At 36.1% G+C, this 18,561-nt stretch overlaps 1 non-coding gene across 1 annotated transcript; it reads left to right on the top strand.

Moving 5' to 3' along the window:
- Window positions 1-15,997: 15,997 nt before the first annotated feature.
- Window positions 15,998-16,069, top strand: TRNAI-GAU (transfer RNA isoleucine (anticodon GAU)). Its single transcript has one exon. It is a non-coding gene; the product is annotated as a tRNA-Ile (tRNA).
- Window positions 16,070-18,561: the final 2,492 nt, after the last annotated feature.

The following is an 18,561-nucleotide window of genomic DNA, read 5'->3' as shown; positions in this document are numbered from 1 at the left end:
GAATGGGGACAAAAATGAAAAATGAAAAACAAAAATTTATGTCTGTGGGCTCAACCCACTCCCTTGAATTTTAATCAACTCAGGGCTCTTCCACGTGCAAACCCCAACATATAAAAATCGTCTGTTTCTCAATTTGGGAAATAATGAAAACTTTGCGAGCAGGTTAAGAAAAGAGAGATTCTTTGACAAAATTTACCTTGCTTCTCCTTTCCCTCTGTTCCCCTTTAAATCGAAAGAAAAACATACTGAGGAAAATATATAATTATATAAATATTATATTATATATATATATAATAAAATAAAATATATATATACCTTTTAGACCACGGGGAAAATGAAACAAAAAGTTCCCAAGTGAAACTTTCGTGAAATTTAACACACATCGGGGAACACAAGAAGGAAATAACAGTCATTAAAAATACTTCGAAAGACAAGGGCGGGAAGCCATTGGAAAAAAAGGTGATTGTCCAAAATTGTATCCTTCCCAATATATAAAAAAATATATTAAAAATATATTATATATTATATAAATATATATATATATAAATATCGAAAAGGTTCAAAAATTTGCACGTAATCAATTTTTTCTATTTTTTCCAGGGGGAAATAAACACGATAATTCCCAAAAATGCACTTTCCTGAAAAAACTCACATCATCAGGGGAATACAAAGAAAATAAACGTCAGTGATATACAACGAAGAGGAGGAGCGGGATGCATATGTAAAAAAGTGTTTGTCCAAAAAGCAACAAGCGTAAAAACTTATTATGTGGACAAAAAGGGTGAATTTTTTACAAATTCTATCCCCATTAAATTTATCCAATCGTATACCCAACACAGAATTAAGGAAAAATAATTCTTTGTGTATTTAAATTCAATAAAGGCCAATGTGTTATATATTCATCATTAAAATGCAATTGTGTCAAATAATGAGATAAAGGATAAAAGAAAAACTATGCCATATTTCTACCACTCAAATTTAAATAGAAGGGTGAAAATTTCCCAGTTCAATGTATCCCAAAGTAATTATATGTATCATTGGACATTTCAGTTTTATGAAGAATGCCTACTTTGTATTTTAAAAAAATTCCAAACAATGTTGCAATAGTGAAAAAAACAAATAGGATCATTAAACTCTATGGCCGTGATTTCTTCCAGCTCAAAGTATAGAAAATTTGGGGGCAATTCATTTACGGTGAAGAATCTGTTTGTAATATATCATATTTTTACTCTAGGGGTTTCAAAAGTGAAGATACAGAGGCCCTTTTTTTCTCAACCTTGCACCAACTCTTGACCTCTTGCCTCCTTCTCATATAAACTCCCAGACCCCTTTGCACTATTCCCTGCAAAACTCTCCAAATGCTTCTCTTCTCATTATAATATATATAAATATAATATAAATAATTATAAAAATATATATATATATATATATAAATATATATAAAAATATAAATATATATATATATATATAATATATATTATAAAATAGAAGAAGAGGCATTTTTGGACGAGTTTTGCAGGGGGAAAAATTGCAAATAGCCTTAGTTTGGCTTTGGATCGCAATTGAACAGTTTGGAGATTTGGGGGGGGGCAGGACAATAACGTTTAAGCCACTACAACCAAATCACTAACGGTATCTCACTACTAGGTAATTTTTTCACTTAATTAACTTCACTATATACCCTTTCTTCACCCACTCATTTATTTCTACGTACCATTATCATTGTACTCCCGGGTGTTTCACTAGGGAAAAAGTTCTTTACTTCACTAAATACTCCCTTTTGAATAAATTAACTCATTAAATAACCCCCCTTATCTCACTACATTCGTATCTTCACTACAACCTATCTTGACAATATCCTTATCATCCTATACTCTTCCCCACACACTCCATCTTAAAAATCATCCCTTTTGTTTTCCGACCTTAGTTTAAAGTCTGAATTGACGAAACTTTGGAAAAATTTGGTTCCTCATTGTGTTACCTTTCCCTTTTTATCATGTAAAAAGGGAAATTGTCACTACTACCCTAACTAAACCGTCATCGTCACTACACCTCATCATTACATTACTTCATGATGTTCAATACAAAATTTTTAAATATACATTTATCTCACTAAGAATAAATTTGATGCATTTTAATCTCATACTCCTTTTTTTCAGCTACATTCGTATCTTCCCCTTTCATTCTTATTATTTATATATTTTTACGTCTTTACAATATCTTTATTCTTCTCTTTCCGTCTTTTGTAAAATTGAAAATGAGGTAAAGGATTTCCGGCCTTTTGCTCCCCCCCTTTTAGCCCGCTTGTACGACACCAGGGAATACGTGGCAAGTAAACTTTTTTTCCCTATCCCCAGATAACACTTTGGTGTTCCCAGACGGTCACCCCATCCAAGTACTAACCATACCCAACGTTGAATAATTTTCCTCATCGGACTTTAAAATAATTATATATATATATAAAATAATATATAATATATAATTTAATATAATAAAATAACTGACCTGAAAACAATGAATTTCCAAAATAAAAAAAGGGAAGCCCCGGGGGTTTGGGAACCCGGGACCTCTCGCTTTCCCAAGCGAGTGCTCTACCACGACTACGCCCCCAAGAACAATTTTTTTGTGACATAATTAATATAAGCACGTAATTACCACGGCAAAAAGTGTTGCCGACGATGCCGACTAGCCGCAAAATAACCACGGGGTAAATCTCCATGGCTGTCTGTTCCCCAATTTTTTCCACGAAAATGAGTTTTAAAATTTTTAAGTCGTTGCAATAACGGAACTAGCAAAGACTGGAACTAAGTAATAACGGGAAAACTAACGACCTGGTATGGGGACAGAGCCCTCATTACATCCCGCTAATACCGGAACGAAAAACTTCCCAACCAAAGTCCGCCCATTTAACTCTGAGTGCCCCGGCATTGGAGGAAGGATCGCCAAAAAGCTTCTGGAAGATTTCAAGACGTCTTGGTGGACCTGACCCTTTCAGAAAAAGGGTCGAAAACCCCAAATTATTTGTGAAATCTTCACTATAACTTGGACAACATACTGAAGTTCACACAATGATGCGGACAAAATGAAACAAAAAAAAAACCCCAAAATTATGTTCGGGTGTGGGTCTCGAACCCACGCCCAAATTGTGTAAACTCACCCAACCACTGAGCTAACCAACAATAGAAAATATTCGCTTCTTAAATTTTGAATTAATAAAATCTTGCGAGGCCGTTTAAAAAAAAAAGCCCTTTAACAAATTTACTTGCTTGGCAATTCTTTTATCCTCATAATCGAAATAAACGTACTGAAGGATATGTATATATTATATATAAATATAATAATATATTTTATATATATATAATATATAATATATATATATATATAAATATATATTACCCCGGGGGAAGGGGAGAAAAAACTCCCACAATCCGCGACGTAGAAGGCCAAAAAAAAAGGGAAGGAGCGGGGGGAGGGAAAAACCCTCCCCTCTCGTTTTTTTTTTTTTTTAATATTCCAAAGGAAAAACAAGAAGATGCGGGTTTAGGATGTTTCCCCAAGGCCCAGTCCCCCCTGTTCTGAACGCTACCTCCTGACGCTGGGAATGGCAATATATAAAAGAAAAAGAATATAAAATATATATATATATATAAATATATAAAAGATAAATATTTTAAAAAAAATATATATATATATATATATATAAATATAATAATAAATATATATATGATAGAGTTAAAGAGATGCTCGGGGAAAGGGTATTAAGAATATATGTGTGGGAGAAATTTTTTTAAAGCATTGAAAAGTTTTTATCGAGGATGGGAAGGCATGTGTACGTGTAGGAAAAGAGGAAAGTTGATTCGTTTCTCAGGGGAATGTAGGTTTGCGGCGGGGTGTTGATTCTCCATGGTTGTTTAATTTTTATGGGTGGGGTTTTTTAGGGAGGGAAAACAAGATTTGGAAGAGGGAAGAAGAAGCTGTTGGGGATAAAAGCTTGGGGAAATGATTTAGTTTTTTTTCGTATGATACAAGCGCTGGGGTCTGATTCATTGGGGAAACTGCAAAACTGGGGACTGAGTTTTGGTAAAGTGTGTTAAGAAAAAAGTTAAGAGTAAATTGAAAAGAGCAGGTTATTAGCTACAGTAAAGGGGTTTAGGGGCAAGTCAATGGGGGGTGATTTTGAATGGAGAAAAACTGGGTGAAAAGGGAAATGTTTTAGAATCGGAGTGGATCCCGGCAGCGATGGAACCATGGAACGGAGTGGGGTCATAAGGGGGGGGGTGGGGCGAAAATTCGGACCTTGAAGAATGGTGGAAAATCGAAACATTATCCGTAAAGAGAAAATGGGGATGTTGAAGGAATAGTTGATTCCAACAATTTTTAGGGTTTCAGCATTTTGGCTAATGGATAGATTTTGGCAGGAGGATGGATTTCAGGAAAAAAAGAATGTTTGGGGGCAATGTTGGGGGGGTGGGGGTTTTTATCGAGTAAGTAACGTAAGGGGAAGAAGATGTGTTTGGGGAAAAAAAAAGACGTGGGGAGAGAGCAGAAAGGGTGTTTTGAAATGGTTTGGGCACATGGGAGAAATGAGTTTTGGGAAGATTGACCAAAGGATATATGTTCGAGGGGGAGGGAACGAGGGCAAAGGGAGACCAAATGGAGTGGAAAGATTGAGGTGAAAAAAGATTTTTGTCTGATCGGGAAACCTTTAAATTCAGGAGGTGAAATAGGGCAAGGAATAGAATGAATTGAGCGAAGGGGTTTTACCGGGTTACGGCGGGCAGTGGATTGAACAAGGGATGTTAAGCGTCTGGGGTGGGAAACCCTGGAAAGCTTGTAGGGAATTTAAGTGCGATGAATATGAATATACATGTGAAGGGGGGGGGTTGGCCATTTCTTTCGTCCCTTTTTTCCTTTCGCTAACCTTTGCAAAAAGCGGGGGAAAAGCGCCCAAAACAAAAAAAAAAAATATATATATATAAATATATAATATATATTATATATATATTATATATATATTATATAAATATAGAAAGGGGAACACATTTTGCACGTGATCAATAACTCTAATGAGCCAAACAAGGAAATAAACACGAAAAAGTCCCAAGGAAACTTTCGGTAATTTTCCCACATCATCAAGGGAGACCAAAGATAAATATAACACTAAATTTAAAATATCACCGAAGAAACGTAAGCTGACGGCCATTTTGAAAACAGGGTGAATGTCCAAGACAGACAAAAACGCATCATAAACTTAAAAGGACAAGAAGGGAATTGTTTAACTTTTATCACATTAAAGTTATCAATTTTTATAGACCATCACAATATAAAAAATTAAAATTTTTTTGAGTATTCAGAAATAATGATTCAATGTTTTTTTTCCCTCGTGGTGCGGATTAAGTTAATAATTTAGAGGCATTATTAACTCAAATTCCATACCACGAGAAATACCATTGACTCTTCAATTATTAAAATACACAAAGATATATAAACCAAAGGGAAAAAAACATGGCGGTCAAAATAACTTTGGGAAATTTAATTTTATAAAATTTGAATATACATGAGACGATCCAATGACGAATAATGAGACCCGTAACAACATACATATAAAAGGACATATTAAAAGGGCAGCAGCAATAACGCCCAACTGAATTAAGGAATTTAAAATTTCCCGTAAAAATACAAAATTTGATAGATTATCCAAATTTCCTTTCCCAGTTATAAAACTTAATGTTGTTTCATTCCCAGGGGACAAATTTTTTTTAAAGTTTGTGTTCAAGATAACCACAAAGGAAATCGAATAAACACAAAAAAATTTTTTAAATTTAAGTAAACAATTTGTACAATATTTGTAATTTGACAAGTTAAAATTTCGCTTTTCTTTAAAATTCTAATTCAAAAGTTTGAGTTCAATGAGGTTTGCCAACCTTTAAAAAACGTACATATTTTTTTTCTGTTTTATGCGTACTTAAAGACTCTATAAAATACCGCAGCTGGAGGTTACTTTTAAAAAGACGGTGTTTAAATTTAATTATGAATGGTAGTTTTAAAAAAGATAGATTTTAATTTTCGCGTTCCATGATACTTAAAATTTTGTTTTTGAATTCAAATTAATGTTTGGAATGTACAAGTTGACCAGATCGGTAGGTTGACAACCAAACCCGGGTCTTATTTATCATCATTAGCCACCATCCTACTTACTAATGGGGGCGATGAAAAAATTTACTTGGGTTTTTTGATTTTTCACCATACCTATCAGAAAATGGTACAATGTTTGCCGGTGTTGCATATATCACGTCCCCCCCCCGTTTTGAAACAAAAATGCCACGAGACATGGGAGTGGATGATAATTTAAAGGGTCAAATAAATGTGGGAAATCTTGAACCCCAAACCTAGCACAACACATGTTGGAAATGGGGGGGGAGGGACTTGTTTCCGTGACGTCACGATGCCCCCCCCACTGGCGCCGCCTGTTTGTGTGTGTGTGGTGGTGTGTGTGTGTTTTTTTTTGTGTGTGTGTGTGTGACTCTTTAATCCCTTATCCGTGAGAGTTTTTTAGGGAAAGGTTTGTATACTCGTGTCTCCGTCTCTTAACCTTGTAATGGAAAATAGTTTTCACTCCCATGTGCGCTCACAAAACAACACACACACACACACACACCCCACACACATAACCTATAATATATCTACATTTCCTTCAGACGGGTACTTACACCTTTATCATAAAAGCCAAAGAAAAAATTTATAAAAAAAATATACATATATTTCCACACGTTAGATAAATTTACGTAATGAAAAGTGGGGGAAAAATGCCTTAAATTAACAAACGGATTGAGGACTTAAAGAATCTGTACAAACATAATGGTTATTATGTAAAAGTTTATTTATGATAAATAAAGTAATGTGTTGCATTATATTGGTTGTTCAAACCAAGGTTTTTAAACCTAATCATTTAAATACTATCAGAAATAGAAAACCTGTAAACATAAACATTTAAGTGATAAAACCCCAAAAATATATTTTCCTCTTGATGTAAAATGAAAAACATACAGGAGCTTTGTTTGAACAAGATATTTTCAAAAACTAAAAAAATATTTACCTGAATACGTCCCTTTTCTTCGTTTATCAAATTTTGTAATTTTTAACAAACAGAAATGGGCTTTTATCCCAACTAAAAAAATTCTGTCTAGGTATTTGATTAATGTTGTCCAAGGATGAGCTACATGCCACACTGGTCCCGGGCACATTGGTGGTGGCAGGTCAGTGGGGGTGGTGTGTGTGTGTTTGTGTGTGTGTGTGGTAGCCCCTGGGTTCATGTTGGCCACAGCCACCCACCGGCCCCGGCGGATTTTTTAAAATAAGGGCGGTAGTTTTCACATTGGGCCAAATTGGTGCCCTCACACAGAACATGACACTCTTTCCTGAGGTGGAGCAGTTGATCCTCTCCACCAGCCCGTACACTTTTTCTGCACCGTGGGTCCCTCCCCCCGGTTTAACCCGAGTGGTTGGTTGCTGTTTGGATTAATGACCATGCTTGTGAAGGTCATTTGGCCCCCAAACCAACTTTTATCATCTGTAAAACTTTAAGCAAACGCCCCAAAAATTCAATCCACCTAAACTAATCGAAATATAAAGTTCTATATTGTTACGTTACGTCACAATTTGCCCTCACAATGGGTTTCGGTAACCACAACTACATCATAGTGGTTTTAAAACTTTAAATACTGATGTACGTATTTTAAAATACTGTGGTTATTTGACACCGACGAGACCAACATTAATTGTGGGCACCACAAGATCAAAAGTTAAAAAACAAAAATTTTCTTGTGTCACCATCATGTAACTATAATTACTTCTATAACCATCAGATCAAGAAGGTTATAACAAAATTAACCTTTTTGTCACCAATTATAGATAAAATGTTGGTGACACAAGGATAATGTTGTTATAACCTTCTTGATCATGCTGGTTATAGAAGTATTATAGATACATGTTGGTGACACAAGGATAATGTTGTTATAACCTTCTTGATCATGCTGGTTATAGAAGTATTATAGATACATGATGGTGACACAAGAATAATGTTGTTATAACCTTCTTGATCATGCTGGTGACACATCATAATGATGGTCTCGTCTGGTGTCCACATAACCACAGTACTTTACTACAGTACATACAGTAATATCAGTCGTAACAACACTATGTATGTAGTCGTGATTACCGTAACATGTGAGTGGCAAGATTGGATGACGTAACGTAACAATATCAGACTTCATCATTCTCGATAGTTTAGGTGGATCATGTAATATTTGGCGTTGCTTCATGTTTTATCAGATGATAAAATGATGGTTGGCCTAATGACCTTCACAAGTCAGTGGTCATTAAATCCAACACAGCAACCAACCACTCAGGATGACCAGGAGGGAGCCACCTGGTGCAGACCAAGTGTACCAGCCTGGTGGAGAGGATCAACTGCTCCACCTCAGGATAAGAGCTGCTCAAGTTCTGTAGTGAGGGACACTCCAAGTGGCATGTGAAACTACCAGTCTTAGTTATAAACTACCGCCCGGCTGGCCGGTGGGTGGCTGTGGCCAACATGAACCCAGGGGCTACACACACACACACACACACACACACACACACCGCCCACTGACCTGACCACCACCAATGTGACCTGACCACGTGTGGCATGTAGCTCATCCTTGGACAACATTAATCAAATACCTAGACAGAATTTTTAAGTTAGATAAAAGACATTTCTTGATAGTAAACATACGAAATGATGACGAAAGATAAGGGACGCTATTACAGGTAAATATTTTGTTAGAATATGAAATACTCTTGCTCAAACTAGCTCCCTGTACTGTATTTCATTTTACATACCAAGAGGAAAATATATTCTGTGGTTAATCACTATAAATGTTTATGTTTAACAGGTTTTCTATTTCTGATAGTATTTCACTGATTCAGGTTTAAGAACCTTGGTTCTGAACAACCAATATAATGCAACACAATACATATTTATCATAAATAAATCATTTATCATAATAACCATTATGTTTGTACCAGATTCTTTAAGTCCTCAATCACGTTTGTTAATATATAAGGCATTTTTCCGCCACATTTCAATACGTAACATATATCTACACGTGTGGAAATATATGTATATGTTTTTATAAATTTTTCTTTGGCTTTTATGATCAAGGTGTAAGATATCCGTCTGAAGGAAATACTAGATAATATTATAGGTTATGTGTGTGTGTGTGTGTGTGTGTGTGTGTGTGTGTGAGCGCACATAGGAGTGAAAACATATTTTACACTTACAAGGTTAAGAGACGGAGCAACACGAGTATACAAATCCTTCCTCAAAACTCTCACGTGATAATGATTAAAGTAGTACACACACACACACACACACACACACACACACACACACACACACACACACACACAGAGCGGCGCCAGGCTGGAGGCGGGGCATCGTGACGTCACAGGCAAGTCCCTCCCCCCGCCAGATCCAAACATGTGTTGTGTCTGGTGATGGCGGTTCAAGATTTCCCACATTTATATTGATCTTTACATTATCATCCACTCCCAAAGTCACGTGGCATTCTTGTGTTTCAACAACAGACGTGATATATGCAACACCAGGCAAACATTGTACCATTATCTGATAGGTTAATTGGTGCACAATCAAGAACCAGTGAATTTCATCGCCGCCATAAGTAAGTAAGGAAGGTGACTTTAATGATGATAAATACGACCTGGTATGGCTGTGTCTACACACTACCGCCATCTGGTCAACATTGTACATACCAACATTTAAACTGTGACATTCAACCACAAGGTTTAAAGTCACTCATGAAAACGCGAACTTAAAATCTATCCATTTAAATCTACCATTCATCAATAAACATTTAAACACCGTCATTTGAACGTAAACCTTCCAGCTGCGTTATTTTACTAGAGTCCTTTAAGATACGTCATATAAACACGAAACTTAAATGTACGTTAAGCTTGTGCAAACCATCATTGAAACTCAAACTTTTGAATTAGAATTGTAATGAAAATGCGAACTTTTAACTCTGTCAAATTACAGCTATTGTACAAAATGATTCACTTAATTGACAAATTTTAATGTCAGTTAATTTAACGATATCCTTTGTGGTTCATCTTTGAAACACAAACCTTTAAACTTTGTCTCTAGAACTGAACACAACCATTAAGTTTCATAACTGGAATGGAAATTTGGATAATCTATCAAAATTCGTCATATAACGCGAACTTTTAAATCCTTCCATTCAGTTGGGCCGTTACTTGCCTGGCTGCCATTCATAATATGTCCTTTTATATTGTATGTTGACTACGCTCTCATTCATTCGTCATTTGGATCGTCTCACTGATATTCCATTCATAAACTTCATTCCTAAAGCTTATTTTTGACCGCCATGTTGTTTCCTTAAGGTTTATATATCTTTGTGTATTTAATAATAGAAGATTCAATGGTATTTCTCGTGGTACTGGAATTAGAGTTAATAATGCCATCTCAGTTATTAACTCTAACTCCAGCACCACGAGAAATATCATTGAATCATCTATTTCTGAATACACAAAGAATTATAATTTTGATATTAGTGATGGTCTATACAAATTGGATAACTTTAATGTTGATAAAATGTGTAAACAATTCACCTTCTTGTCCACATAATAAGTTTATGATGCGCTTGTTGTCTGTCTTGGACAATCACATGTTTACCATATGGCGTCCTAGCTACGTTTCTTCGTTGTATATCAATTGAGTGTTATATTTCTCTCTTGTGTCTCCCTTGATGATGTGAGTATTACACGAAAGTGCACTTGGGAACTTATCGTGTTTATTTTCCTAGTGGACTCATAAGAGTATACTTGATCACGTGCAAAATCGTGATCCTTTCCAATATATATATATATATATATATATATATATATATATATATATATATATATATATATATATATATATTTTTTTTTTTTTGCTTTGTCGCTGTCTCCCGCGTTTGCGAGGTAGCGCAAGGAAACAGACGAAAGAAATGGCCCAACCCACCCCCATACACATGTATATACATACGTCCACACACGCAAATATACATACCTACACAGCTTTCCATGGTTCACCCCAGACGCTTCACATGCCTTGATTCAATCCACTGACAGCACGTCAACCCCGGTATACCACATCGCTCCAATTCACTCTATTCCTTGCCCTCCTTTCACCCTCCTGCATGTTCAGGTCCCGATCAGACAAAATCTTTTTCACTCCATCTTTCCACCTCCAATTTGGTCTCCCTCTTGTCCTCGTTCCCTCCACCTCCGACACATATATCCTCTTGGTCAATCTTTCCTCACTCATTCTCTCCATGTGCCCAAACCATTTCAAAACACCCTCTTCTGCTCTCTCAACCACGCTCTTTTTATTTCCACACATCTCTCTTACCCTTACGTTACTTACTCGATCAAACCCCCACACACCACACATTGTCCTCAAACATCTCATTTCCAGCACATCCATCCTCCTGCGCAAAACTCTATCCATAGCCCACGCCTCGCAACCATACAACATTGTTGGAACCACTATTCCTTCAAACATACCCATTTTTGCTTTCCGAGATAATGTTCTCGACTTCCACACATTCTTCAAGGCTCCCAGAATTTTCGCCCCCTCCCCCACCCTATGATCCACTTCCGCTTCCATGGTTCCATCCGCTGCCAGATCCACTCCCAGATATCTAAAACACTTCACTTCATCCAGTTTTTCTCCATTCAAACTCACCTCCCAATTGACTTGACCCTCAACCCTACTGTAGCTAATAACCTTGCTCTTATTCACATTTACTCTTAACTTTCTTCTTTCACACACTTTACCAAACTCAGTCACCAGCTTCTGCAGTTTCTCACATGAATCAGCCACCAGCGCTGTATCATCAGCGAACAACAACTGACTCACTTCCCAAGCTCTCTCATCCCCAACAGACTTCATACTTGCCCCTCTTTCCAAAACTCTTGCATTTACCTCCCTAACAACCCCATCCATAAACAAATTAAACAACCATGGAGACATCACACACCCCTGCCGCAAACCTACATTCACTGAGAACGAATCACTTTCCTCTCTTCCTACACGTACACATGCCTTACATCCTCGATAAAAACTTTTCACTGCTTCTAACAACTTGCCTCCCACACCATATATTCTTAATACCTTCCACAGAGCATCTCTATCAACTCTATCATATATATATATATATATATATATATATATATATATATATATATATATATATATATATATATATATATATATATATATATATATATATATTCTTTTTCTTTCATACTATTCGCCATTTCCCGCGTCAGCGAGGTAGCGTTAAGAACAGAGGACTGGGCCTCTGAGGAAACATCCTCACCCGGCCATCTTCTCTGTTTCTTCCTTTGGAATATTAAAAAAAAAAAAAACGAGAGGGGAGGATTTCCATCCCCCCCGCTCCCTTCCCTTTTTTTTCGCCTTCTACGACACGCAGGGAATACGTGGGAAGTATTCTTTCTCCCCTATCCCCAGGGATAATATATATATATATATATATATATATATATATATATATATATATATATATATATATATATATACATATCCTTCAGTACGTTTACTTTCGATAATGAGGAACAGAAGAATAAGCCAAGCAAGTAAATTTCGTCAAAGACATCTTTCTTTTCTAAACGCTGCCTCGCAAAGATTTTCATTAATTCAAATTGAAGAAGCAGACGTATTTTCTATTGTCTGGTTAGCTCAGTGGTAGAGCGCGAGTCTTACACACTTAAGGTCGTGGGTTCGAGACCCACACCAGACATAATTTTGGTTTTTTTCTTGTTTCATTTTGTCCGCATCACATGTGTGCAACATTCAGTATGTTCGTCCAACGTTATAGTGAAGATCTTCACAATAAATTGGGGTTTTCGACCTTATCTGAAAGGGTCAGGTCCACCAAGACGTCCTTGAAATCTTCCAGAAGCTTCTGGCGATCCTCCTCCAACTGCTGGGCACATCAGAGTTAACATGGGCCGGACATCGGTTGTGGAACGACTTAATCTGCTTCCGGTAGTTAGCAGGGATGATAATGAGGGCTCTGACCTCATACCAGGTCAGCTTAGTTCCAGTCTATTACTTAGTTCCAGTCTATTGCTTAGTTCCAGTCTATTGCAACGACAATAAAAGATTAAAACTCATTTCTTCGTGGAAAATTGAGAGGAAAACACGACAGCAACATGGAGATTTACCCTGTGGTTATTTTGCCGGCTAGTCGGCATCGGTCGGTCAAACACTATTTTGCCGTGGTAATCTCAGTGCTTCATATAATACTATGTCACAAAATATGTTCTTGGGGGCGTAGCTCAGTGGTAGAGCACTCGCTTGGCATGCGAGAGGTCCCGGGTTCAAACCCCGGCGCTTCCATTTTTTATTTGGGAAATTCATTGTTTTCAGTCTTGTATATATATATATATATATATATATATATATATATATATATATATATATATATATATATATATATATATATATATATATATATCGTCCGATCAGAGAAGTTAATCAACGTTGGGTCTGGTTAGTACTTGGATGGGTGACCGTCTGGGAACACCAGATGCTGTTATCCCTGGGGATAGGGAAGAAAGTATACTTGCCACGTATTCCCTGCGTGTCGTACAAGGCGACTAAAAGGGGAGGGAGCAAAAGGCCGGAAATCCTTTACTCTCATTTTCAATTTTACAAAAGACGGAAACAGAGAAGATATAAAGATATTGTAAAGATGTAACTAATATAATATATAAGAATGAATGGAAGATACGAATGTAGCTGAAACAAGGAGTAATGAAGATTAAGATGCAATCCAAATTATTCTCTAGTGAAGATAAATGTATATTTAAAAATTTTGTATTGAACATCATGAAGTAATGATAATGATGAGAGTGTAGTGACGATGACGGTTTAGTTAGGGAGTAGTGACAATTGCCTTTACAATGATAATAAGGAGGTAACACAATGAGGAACACAAACTTTCCAAAGCTACGTTCAAGTCAGACTTTAAACTAAGTTCGGTAAACAGAAGGATGATGTTAAGATGAGAGTGTAGTGAGGAAGAGTATAGTGATGATAAGGATATTGTCAAGATAGGTTGTAGTGAAGATACGAATGTAGTAGAGATAAGGGTTATTAAAGAGTAAAGTTTATTCAAAATGAGTATGTAGTGAAGATAAGAACTATTTCTAGTGAACATCAGGGAGTACAATGATAATGGTACGGTAGAAATAACGGAGTCGTGAAGAAGAGGGTATAGTGAAGATATAATTAAGTGAAAATAACCTAGTAGTGAAGATACACGTTAGTGAATATGAGGTTGTAGTGAGCTTAACGTTATTGACCTGATCCCCCAAATCCTCCAAACTACGTTCAAGTGCGAATCCAAAGCCAACCTAAAAGGCTATTTGCACTATTTCCCTGCAAAACTCGTCCAAATGCCTCTCTTCTCTTTTACTAATATATATATATATATATATATATATATATATATATATATATATATATATATATATATATATATATATATATATATATATATATTAGTAAAAGAGAAGAGAAGCATTTGGACGAGTTTTGCAGGGAAATAGTGCAAATGACTGGGAGATGTATAAGAGAAGGAGGCAAGAGGTCAAGAGATAGGTGCAAGGATTGAGAAAGAGGGCTTCTGTATCTTCACTTCTTGAAACACCTAGAGTACAATATGATATATACAATACAGAATCTTCACCGTAAACTGAATTGCCCACCATATCTACTACTCTTGAGCTGGAAGAAATCACGGCCATAGAGTTTAATGATCTCTAATTCGTTTTTTTCACTACTTGCCAACATTAGTTTGGAATATATATACAATACAAAGTAAGGCATCTTCACTACAAACTGAAATGTCCCATATGATACATATAATGTACAATTGGGCATCTTCACTTGAACTGAATTGTCCACCATATCTAATGCACTTGAGCTGGTAGAAATCATGGCCATAGTTTTTCTTTTATCCTTTATCTCCATTATTTGACACAATTGCATTATAATATGATGAATATAATACACAATTGGCCATCATTGAAATTTCAATACACAAAGAATTATAATCTTAATATCAGTGATGGTCTATACAGATTGGATAACTTTAATGTTGATAGAATTTGTAAACAATTCACCTTCTTGTCCACATAATAAGTTTATGATACGCTTGTTGTCTTTCTTGGACAATCACATGTTTACCATATGGCATCCTCGCTCCGTCTCTTCGTTGTATATCAACTGACTGTTATATTTTTCTCTTGTATCTCCCCTGATGATGTGAGTTTTACAGGAAAGTGCACTTGGGAACTTATCGTGTTTATTTTCCCCGTGGACTCATAAGAATAAACTTGATTACGTGCAAAATTGTGAACCTTTTCGATATATATATATATATATATATATATATATATATATATATATATATATATATATATATATATATATATATATATTGGAAAGGATCACAATTTTGGACAATCACATGTTTACCAAATGGCGTCCCAGCTTCGTCTCTTCGATGTATATCAACTGACTGTTATATTCCTCTCTTGTGTCTCCCCTGATGATGTGATTATTACACGAAAGTGCACTTGGGAACTTTTTGTGTTTCATTTTCCCCGTGGACTCATAGGAATATATATATATATATATATATATATATATATATATATATATATATATATATATATATATATATATATATATATATGTCCTTCAGTATGTTTACTTTCGATAATGAGGAACAGAAGAAGGAGTCAAGCAAGTAAATTTCGTCAAAGACATCTCTCTTTTCTTAACGCTGCCTCGCAAAGATTTTCATTATTTCAAATTGAAGAAACAGACGAATTTTATATTGTCTGGTTAGCTCAGTGGTAGAGCATGAGTCTGATAAACTCAAGGTCGTGGGTTCGAGACCCACACCAGACATAATTTTTGTCTTTTTCTTTTTTCATTTTGTCCGCATCACATGTGTGCAACATTCAGTATGTTCGTCCAACGTTATAGTGAAGATATTCACAATGAATTGGGGTTTTCGACCTTATCTGAAAGGGTCAGGTCCACCAAGACGTCCTTGAAATCTTCCAGAAGCTTCTGGCGATCCTCCTCCAACTGCTGGGCACATCAGAGTTAACATGGGCCGGACATCGGTTGTGGAACGACTTAATCTGCTTCCGGTAGTTAGCAGGGATGATAATGAGGGCTCTGACCTCATACCAGGTCAGCTTGGTTCCAGTCTATTGCTTAGTTCCAGTTTATTACATAGTTCCAGTCTATTGCAACGACAATAAAAAATTAAAACTCATTTCTTTGTGGAAAATTGAGAGGAAAACACGACAGCAACATGGGGAATTACCCTGTGGTTATTTTGCCGGCTAGTCGGCAACGGTCGGTCAAACACTATTTTGCCGTGGTAATCTCAGTGCTTCATATAATACTAAGTCCAAAAAAATGTTCTTGGGGGCGTAGCTCAGTGGTAGAGCACTCGCTTGGCATGCGAGAGGTCCCGGGTTCAAACCCCGGCGCTTCCATTTTTGTTATTTGGGAAATTCATTGTTTTCAGTCTTATATATATATATATATATATATATATATATATATATATATATATATATATATATATATATATATATATATATATATATATATATATATATCGTCCGATCAGGGAAGTTAAGCAACGTTGGGTCTGGTTAGTACTTGGATGGGTGACCGTCTGGGAACACCAGATGCTGTTATCCCTGGGGATAGGGAAGAAAGTATACTTGCCTCGTATTCCCTGCGTGTCGTACAAGGCGACTTAAAGAGGAGGGAGCAGAAGGCCGGAAATCCTTTACTCTCACTTTCAATTTTCCAAAAGACGGAACAGAGAAGATATAAAGATATTGTAAAGATGTAATTAATATAAGATATAAGAATGAATGGAAGATACGGATGTAGCTGAAACAAGGAGTAATGAAGATTAAGGGGCAATGAAAATTATTCTGTGGTGAAGATGAATGTATATGTTAAAATTTTGTATTGAACATCAAGAAGTACTGATAATGATGAGAGTGTAGTGACGATGAGGGTTTAGTTAGGGAGTGGTGACAATTGCCTTTACAATGATGATAAGGAGGTAACACAATGAGGAACACAAACTTTCCAAAGCTACGTTCAAGTCAGACTTTAAACTAAGTTCGGTAAACAGAAGGATGATGTTAAGATGAGAGTGTAGTGAGGAAGAGTATAGTGATGATAAGGATACTGTCAAGATAGGTTGTGGCGAAGATACGAATGTAGTGAAGATACGAATGTAGTAGAGATAAGGGTTATCAAGGAGTAAAGTTTATTCAGAATGATTATGTAGTGAAGATAAGAACTATTTCTAGTGAAATTTGGGAGTACAATGATGATGGTATGGTAGAAATAACGGTGTAGTGAAGAAGAGGGTATAGTGAAGATATAATTAAGTGAAAATAAACTAGTAGTGAAGATTCACGTTAGTGAATATGAGGTTGTAGTGAACTTAACCTTATTGACCTGATCCCCCAAATCCTCCAAACTCCGTTCAAGGGCCGATCCAAAACCAATCAAAAAGGCTATTTCTCTGTGTATTGTTAGTGGTGGTGGTGGTGTGTAGGTGTGTGTAATCATCTATTTGCGCTGTATTAGGAGGGAGTTTTACACTCGTGGGGCCCCGTGTAAGTACGTTGTTTGTGTGAGCGTGTAAAATCTAAAGCCTTCCTTGAAACCAGCTTAGTCAAGATAAGGTCATATGAAGATGAGGTTGTAGTGAAGATTATAATAAGCCTTGCATAGTGAAGATAAAGGGATTAAGGAGAGGAAATGTAGTAAAAAAGATTATAGTGAACACAAAAGGATTCAAGCTAAGTGCAGGGTCGGCCTACAGGCTTGAACTTATATTTTAGGTCAAAGGCATCACCAGTACACCCCGGCCAGCCTTAAAGTTTATCCGTACACACACACACACACATAAGTATATATATATATATATATATATATATATATATATATATATATATATATATATATATATATATATATATATATATATATATATGTGTGTGTGTGTGTGTGTGTGTGTGTCTGTGTGTATTTACACTGTACCAGAAGCGTTAACAAAAGCTCATTTGGTGAAATCGTGTTTCCTCACATTAAATGTTATCCCAGATATCAAAAATTCTTCTCTTTGGTCTTTCATTTTCTATGTTTTCCACTTGAATTTCTTCACTCGAAGTGATTTACCGTTCATGTTTTAGATTAAACTATATTTGTCAATTGACCAATTCCCTCTCCCATCTCATCATGACGCTTCTTATTGTTCTTTGATTTGAATCTTCAGTTTTCACCTCTCCTTCAACATGATAACCTCTGAATCTGTGAGTGTGGAATTACCTATTTTTACTGTGTGAGGAGAG

The sequence above is a fragment of the Panulirus ornatus genome, chromosome 70 (genome assembly GCF_036320965.1).
Source record: "Panulirus ornatus isolate Po-2019 chromosome 70, ASM3632096v1, whole genome shotgun sequence".
NCBI lineage: Eukaryota > Metazoa > Arthropoda > Malacostraca > Decapoda > Palinuridae > Panulirus > Panulirus ornatus.
Note: the sequence above shows the minus strand (reverse complement) of the source record. Positions and strands in the feature narration are given on the sequence as shown.